We start from the raw sequence: 8,363 nt of genomic DNA on the forward strand, positions 1-8,363 counted from the left end.
CTCTCCAGAGATTTGGGGGGCAGCAACTGAGGTTCTGCCCAGAGAGAAGGGGGTCCAGACCCAGGGAACGAGACCCCTCCTGACTGGATCCCTTCCACAGCCCATTTCCAAACCACTACCTTAGCCTGACACTTATGTAACTCATGTCATTTAGAGGGGTGTTGTTTTCACACCCCCGATCAACATAAATTATAGCAACAAAAGTGCCACTGGAGACATAGCCATAGTCTGAAAGCCCAGGTAGATTTTTCAGACCGGGATCACCAATAGAAAAGTTAAAATCTCCCAAGAGACTGAAGCATCAATCCCTTTGTCCTTCACCCCAGCGCTCTCCTTTAGCAAAAGGGAAGGCACAGGGGAAGAAGAAGGGAAAAAAAAAAAAGAGAGAGAGAGGATAAATGTTAGATCTGAGGTCTTTTTATGCCACAAACTTTCGGAGCAACGTTGCTCAACTCCCTTCAGCTCTGTGAGGATAATATTCTATGTCCCTGGGGAGGAGGGAGGAAAGGCAGAATTGTGAGGCCTAATTCATCAATACTGTAATGTGTTTTGAGCTCCTGAGAGGGAAAGGGCAAAGAACGAGCCGTATTTCACAGCAGGTTCTGCAGATTAGGGTCTGCGTTGCTAAGGATTTCACTGTATTTTGAAGTCTCCGCACCAGAGTGGCAATTGTGTGAAAATACGATCCCTAAAAGGCTAAATCCTGGTCATGCGGAAGCCAAGGGGAACTTTGTCACTGGGACCAGGATACGGCCCTACGTTTCCACTGACGATAGCTGGGTTGGCTATGGGAGGATAACCTGGTAAAAGGATCCCTCTTGAAAAGCCTCCTCTGACAAACAGCAGGAGATAGGATGTGTAGAACAAATACAGTAACTCTGCCAAACCAACTCGGATCAGAAACTCCATTGCTAAGGAGGAAGGCCTTGTGTTTGCCTAAGATTTACTGCTTTGCAGACTGAGGGAGCGGCGGGTAAACTGCAGCACATCTGTCTTTATTCCCGCAGCCTCCATGGTTACATTATCCCCGGTCTCCAATCCCCTGGATGAATTGCCCTTCCCCCACTATGGGACCAGGTGACTCTATAACTGGCCACCCAGCAGATGCTTCTGCAATACCAACTGTTCTGAATCCCCCGCCCCTTCTCTCTCATTTTTTTTCTCCTTCTTCCCCTGTGCCCTACCAATCTAGGCTGCCTGGCACATGCTGCAGGGCTGCAGTCCCACCGGAGTGATATTGTGATGGAAATGAGGGAGGGAATACAGGCAAAACTGCAGAAATTTACAGCACTCAGAGGGCTTCCATTAAAATCCTTGACAACCTGTGATTTACGACAGGGCCAACAGTGCTCCTAATGTCCAAGGCCTAGGCACCATTCTGCTTCAATTATGCTGTTTGGAACAAATGAGAAACCAGCTCTGTTAGTATAATGGAGGAGCCCAACAACTGGTTGGTGAAAACAACTGATTTCATTTGGGACTCACTCCTGCTCCCATTGACCAAACGTTCAGGGTCTGATTCTGCCATGCCTGCACCTCATGTCATCGTTCATACCAATGCAAAGTGAGTGTACAATGCTGCCATTCTGATCTGGTGGCATTTACTCCCACTTTGCATTGATATACATGACAATATAAGCTGCGGGGTAACGGAGAAACAGGCTCTGGTTGACTTTAATTGGTTCTCAGTGTCAGCTGGGACCTCCACAGTAATGCATAGACGTACAACAAAAAAGGGATCTGTACTTAGAAAACAATATGGGGGGGGGGGGGAAGCTCTGCATTAGCAGTAAGAATCTCTGCCTTTATTCATTTATTTTCCAAATTCTACATAGGCACATTAGGATTTATTTTCTTCCTGTAACAGTTTCCGAACCTTTAACATCCAATGCCAAGCGGCTTTTGGAACAACAATACCCAACATTTTGCCCGAGTTGTGAAAAATGGCAGGTAAAATATGGGTACATCTCTAACATAGCTACCATAACCAGAATAGAAATGATCCCTGAAATAAGCATTCTAATAATCATATAGCTTTAAGCATGAGGATGTATATTATACAAAACTGTGAAGAAATGACCATCTCTCTTGCTGTGTCTTAAAATGGAACTGACAAGCTGAATGGCTAGCATAACCACTCAATCACTTGCTGGTATGTTGCTTTCCTTTCCCCCCATTGTTTGCCTGCATTTGTCTATTTACATTGCTTGTGGCAGGAGCATTTCTATGTTTAAAAAGTGACATGTGAATGTTTTTCACCATATGCAGAAGAATAATAGATAACTATGCACACAGAGGGTAAAATTTTCAAAAGTGACTTAGGAGGCAGAGTCACAGGACGTAGACTCCTAAGGAGCAGATTTACAAAGCGACAGTATTTAGGTGCCTAAATATGTAGATGAGTGCCTAGCGAGATTTTCAAAAGCAGCACCTAATCTGTTTAGGCGTATTTGAAAATCTCACTTGACGTCTATCTGCATTTTTAGGCACCTAAATACCTTTACAAATCTGCCTCTAAGTCACTTTTGAAAATGGCTCTTAGGCTGCTAACTAGAGCTGGGTGAAATATTTTGGCCGAAACGTTTTTCGATAAAAAATGCAGATTCAGATCGACCCAAACATTCCAGAAATTTATACTGATTTTGCCAAATTGTTTCAGTTGGAAAAAAACCTACAAAAATTCTGAAATCATTTTGATTTTTTAATGCAAAACCACTTTTTGTTTTGAAATTTCCTTCCATTTGATTTTAAAATAAAATAAAAAAATTTAAAAGCGCTCAAAATTGAAATGAAACATTTTGGTTTAAGCTTAAAAAAATATTTTCTTCGACCCAAAACATTTTTTTTTAAACTTTTCAATTTGCTAGAAATTCTGAAAAAAAAAATTGATTTGGGTTGACTCCAAACTACTTTCTTTCCGGAACTCCCAGCAAACCAAGAAATTAGTTATTCATACAGCTCTCCCTCTTAATCTCTTAGGCCCTTCTGAAAATTTGACAGAGTCTGATTTCCACTCTCCTACACTTTCCATAGTAACCTACACTTGTGCAAAGCAAGTGTAATAAAATGCTACCATTCTGATTTTGTAGCATTTAACATCCAATTTGCACAAGAGTAATTAATGACTGAAAGTGCAAGTCAGTGGTGAATAAAGGTGCGTGTGTATGTTTCCCCAACAGTGTAGGATGTCTACATGCAACTACCTTTGACACAAACCCTCAAAAGCCAGGAAATAAACTATTAATTTCACATATGTATAAGATGCTAAACAAGCAAACCAACTCCATATAAGTCATTAACATTAGTTTACCAAACATAGGTTATACCTATACAAATTGCTCCGTCTATCACGTTGGCCTTAACTGCTACCTTGATTCTTTTTAATTCTGCTAGTATTGTTGAAATAGAAATTATGAAAAATGTATTGTGCTTCTAGAGAAACATGCTTGCTTTGTGACCGAGGTACAGTAAGCACAAAATAGGTTTCCCTCTTTTGATGCAGATAATATAGTGTATTGCTTAATAAGAAATTTGGGTCAGATTCAAAGCCCCATTTCCATCCTCTCTACATGGCTTAAGCAGCATAAAGGGAACGTAATGTGGCTGCAGCTGGCCATCTGAGAAGTCTTCCAGCAGATTTGAATTCCCAATTTGCATAAAGCCGGCAGAGCTGGCTCTTAAATTTCTTCTCCTCCCCACTCCAGCATAGGGGTATGTTGTGGCGGAGCAGATGGTGCAGGGTTCTGTCCCTCTACAGCAATTCTCTGCTAGCATATGGTAAGATCCCTTAGAGAACCTTAACCACAGCCATAAATCACAGCAGCCCTTAGGCTGCTCTAACTTATATCAGGACTAAGGTGGGTTTGAGAATCAGGGAAGCTGCAACTGGCTTTCTGATGGTCCCTTCCCTCTCTCCTGCACCAAGAGTATCTTGATAAAGGAAAAACTCTGGCCCCTCTTGAAAGAATTGAGATCACTGAGCGTGTGATGCTTTCTGTGATCACAGTTAGGGTTAGTAGCATGTTGCTGCTGTTGATGGAGTTTAGCATTTAATGACTTAACTGTTTTATTTCCTGGCTTTTGAGTGTTTGTGACAATGATCACTGCACATATGCACCCTTTACTTTTGAGCAAAGTTTTTTTTGTATGCAAATTGGAAAATGTTCCACCATGGAATGAGCTGTCTGAAAATACGACAGATACATTTCTGGTGTGTCTGAACAGGACAACGAAAGACCAAGGAGGAGAGGAGAGAACTGCCTAGAAAAGAGGAGAAAGTCAAAGAGTAGGGCAAAAAGAAATCAAATGATGGAGAGAACTCCCAGTGAAGCAGGGGAAAAGGGCCTTCCCAGGCTGAACAGACATGCCCAGAAGGGGACTGCAGGCACTGAAGTAGGGCTGTGAAGAAAATTTTTGGCATACTCTCCCTGCCTGCCTCATTCCCTTACTCTCACAAACCACCCACATCCCCGTGTGCATCATTGCTTCCTCCAAGAAGTGTCACTGTTTCTTCCTAGCTACGGCCAGTGATTAGGGGAATGGGAAGACGGAAGAAAAGACACAGAGAGACAAAACCTCCGGCGGGGGGAAGTGGAGGCGTACAGACAAAAGGTGAAAGGGGAGGAGTCAATAGGGAAGGGGATGTGACCAATGGGACATAAGCAGAGCTCAATCACTTATCACTGATTTGACCCCTGATTATTAATAATCAATGTTTGTTACAATAATTTAATAATTTATGGCCACATCTACAACATGCAAGGTTCTTTCCCCACATCCAGGAAGGAATAGTCCCTGCTCCAGTGAGCTCAGAGTATAGCATATTTATAGTATACTCATCAGTGTTGCATCTAGGCACACTTAATATGTGTTAAAACTGAATCTATTTGTATATTCAGATAGGAGGAACTTTAAAAGAGCAAGAACAGAGGGCGGGGTGGAAACCTGGCCTGTTTGCTAATGGCCAGGATTTCATAGCCCATTGGGAGCATGGACAAAAGGATGTAGTCTTATTTTTCTAGATGTGGCTGTGGTTAGGTTTTAAATGCCAAACGCTGATTTTATTTTAGGGTTGTTTTGCTGTACTTTTTTTTGGGGGGGGGGTTAACAATTTGTGCAGCATGTGAATTGATAGAGGGATACTTTTATTTCATTCATAGGGCAAAGAGAGATTGTTTTGGGGGCAGAGAGATATGGCGGGGATACTGACACTAGGTTCCTGTGGTGATTGCTGCATTCATGTGGGTGGCTTGCTTGGTTTACAGGAGCTGCTACCCTGAACAGATCATTGGCCCCCCCAAATCCTCAGCTGCAGTACATTGATGTAGATTCATTGAGATGAACAGAGCTGACCAGACTTACACCCACTGTGGATTTGACCCGCAAACTCCAAGTCAAATTTCAAATAAACACCCTTCCCTTTCTAGGATATAACCAAAGTTGGACATAAAAGTACCCTGCTGAACTCTGCACAGGTACAGGAAAGAAACTATCATGGTAGTGTGATGTCAGCACCTGTAGAGAGGTGGCTACTAGCGAAGCCCAGCTGGGCTGAAGATTTGGTTGTTGTATACATTCCTTTAGGACTTTAGTGAGGGACTCTGTAAAGTAGTCTGGCTGAGGGCTAGGACATTCTTATGCCTGGAGCAGGCCTAGGGACGGTGTGGGAAACTGAGACAAAAGTTTCCACAGCCCCAGCTAAGAGGCCGTGTTGGGGTAGAAACTTTGCCACAGGGAGAAAACTGCTCCTCTGCCTTTTTGGGGTTGCTCTCTGTAGGCTCTTACTCAACACCTACCAATGTAATAAGGGAACACCTCCAAAATTAGAAAGTACATACAGTAATTCCTCACTTAAAGTCATCCCAGTTAACATTGTTTTGTTATTAGGTTGATGATCCATTAGAGAACATACTTGTTTAAAGTTGCGCAATGTTCTGTTATAAGGTTGTTTGGCTCATCCCGCTCCGCCCGGCGTTCCAGCCGGGGGTCAGGGCTCGCCCCACTCTACCTGCCCGGCATTCCAACCAGGGAGCGGGCAAGCCCCCAAGCCTGCTCCCCAGCAGGAGCGTCAGGTGGGCGGAGTGGGGAAAGCCCCTGTGCCCCAACCCCGCTACGCCCCTGCCTCAACCAAGCTTCACAATTGGTTGGTGAGTACAGTAGTAAATTGTTTAAAATTATTTAAAACTTATGCTGTATATAATTTTTTCTGTCCGGTGAAAAAAATTTCCCTGGAACCTACCCTCCATTTACATTAATTTTTATGGGGATATTGGATTCGCTGAACATCATTTTGCTTAAAGTGGCATTTTTCAGGAACATAACTACAATGTTAAGCGAGGAGTTACTGTATATGCCAGTGGAGTTATTCTTAATTTACACCAGTGTATCAGAGAGGATTCCGTGGGCCCCATTCACTGGTGATATAAATGGGGCTGTACATTACAGGTCAGCAAATGGATACCCTAAACTGTGCAGGGGCCAAATTACCCCAGGATAGAGAAGATGCATGCTGCACCTTACTGTGCTCTGTACAGGGGCGGGGCTGAATTTGTGCCACTACTGCAGAAAGGTGCCACAAGTACTCCTGATCTTCTTACTGCAGAAAAGTCCTACTAGCTCCATCATGAGACTTCCTGCCGTCTAACCCCCCCTGCTGGGCATCCACTGTCTCTGCATGCTGTTGGAATGGCACAGGCGTGAGAAACGACAGGAGCATGCAAGAAGGAAGATGATGGTGACAGCAACCAGTGTAAAAGGGAGGGAATGGCGAACTAGGAGCACAGTTCATGGCATCAACAGCATAAAGGGCATAAGACAGACTCCTGCCATGGATCTAACCTCAAATAACCATGGTTTGGGTTTGTGAACTCGGATTCTAAAGCAGGTTTTAACCACAGTGTAGGTAGGGTGACCAGACAGCAAATGTAAAAAAATCGGGGTGGGGGGTAATAGGAGCCTATATAAGAAAAAGACCCCAAAATTGGCACTGTCCCTATAAAATCAGGATATCTGGTCACCCTAAGTGTAGTTGGGAAAAGAGGTGTGGTAATTGTGTCTAACAGGAGCACGTGCTGATATCAGGATTTTAATAACATCTATATCTGTCTGTATCATAGCCATGTGTCTGTAAAAACGGAGGGTTTCCTAGGAAGCAAAAAATAACTTGGTACTAGGGCTGGTGGGAAAAAAATGGTTTCTCACTGGAAAATGGGGATTCGTTGATCTTTTCTGTGGGAAAAAAACAAGTTTGGTGACATTTTCAGCTGGGGAAAATTGAAATGAAACATTTCATTTGGGGAATCTTGAGATTTCATTTTGATCATGTCAGAATGAAATACGTGGACATTTCAAACTCAAAAATTTCAGAACTTTTCATTGGGCAAGGAGTCTCACTATTGCCACTTTTGTCCCAATTGAGGATGAAAACAAAATGTCAAAATACTGAGTTTCCCACAGGATCAAAATTCCTTTTTTCAATCTGCTCGGTTTGGATCCCATATTAAGGAGGCAGCTAACAACAGGAATCTTTCCTTTTTCCAAGATCTTCTGTGCCAATTAAGTTAAAAACAGAGGGTCAGATCTTTAGCTGGTATAAATGGAGCTACGCTGATTTCCATGAGCTGAGGATTTGACCCAGAAGACCTCATGGAAACCCATGGATGAAATAAAGGCCAACTTTGCTAGTGAAACTCCGGCATCTGTCAATGGATCAGGGAAAAAGGGTGCTAGACACCAGACACGCATAATTAAAAAAAGACAATCCCTGCCTAAAAATATTTACAGTCTAAACATATGAGGAGAGGCAACAAGTAGCAAATCATGCAAAGCCCTAATTATAGACAAATGTCTTCAGAGGACTGCATGATGTCACCATCCCAAAAACCCTCAAGTCAAACTTAAACCCAATGATAATAAAAGGAGGGGGAATAGACAATGAAACTGAATTGTTCCTCCTGTACTTCAAACAAACCTCTGAACATCAGTGACTCATTAACTCAAAGCTGAGGTGAGGAAAATAGCTTTATGGTCCCACCTACAGGGCAAACAAACCTGCAGCCCTTATAATAATACTGAGCACAAATACAGTGCTCTCCCTCTTCAGAGCTATGCAACATGGTCTTGGGTGACAGGTACGAAAGTGTCAGTATCCCCATGCTAGAGATGGGGAAACTGAGGCAGCGAGGTTAAGTGATTGTCCAAAGTGACATCATTGTGTCAGTCCTGATCCATCTTACTAAGTAAATGCCCAGGGTATGAAACCGATCCATGTTCCTCTTATGAGGAAATAACTATCCAATTCTGGGGATGGTGATTATTTATGCCAGCATGGAGGCAAACTGGGCAGCAAGGGATGAGTGTGAGGA

The 8,363-nt window shown here is 43.1% G+C and overlaps 1 protein-coding gene across 1 annotated transcript in view; it reads right to left on the reverse strand.

Annotated features, from left to right (window-relative positions):
- The window catches only part of SNF8 (SNF8 subunit of ESCRT-II), a 71,309-nt gene that overhangs the window by 5,290 nt on the left and 57,656 nt on the right, over positions 1-8,363 (reverse strand). The gene's annotated exons all lie outside the window — the stretch shown is intronic.

The sequence above is a fragment of the Chrysemys picta genome, chromosome 24, assembly GCF_011386835.1.
Source record: "Chrysemys picta bellii isolate R12L10 chromosome 24, ASM1138683v2, whole genome shotgun sequence".
Lineage (NCBI taxonomy): Eukaryota > Metazoa > Chordata > Testudines > Emydidae > Chrysemys > Chrysemys picta.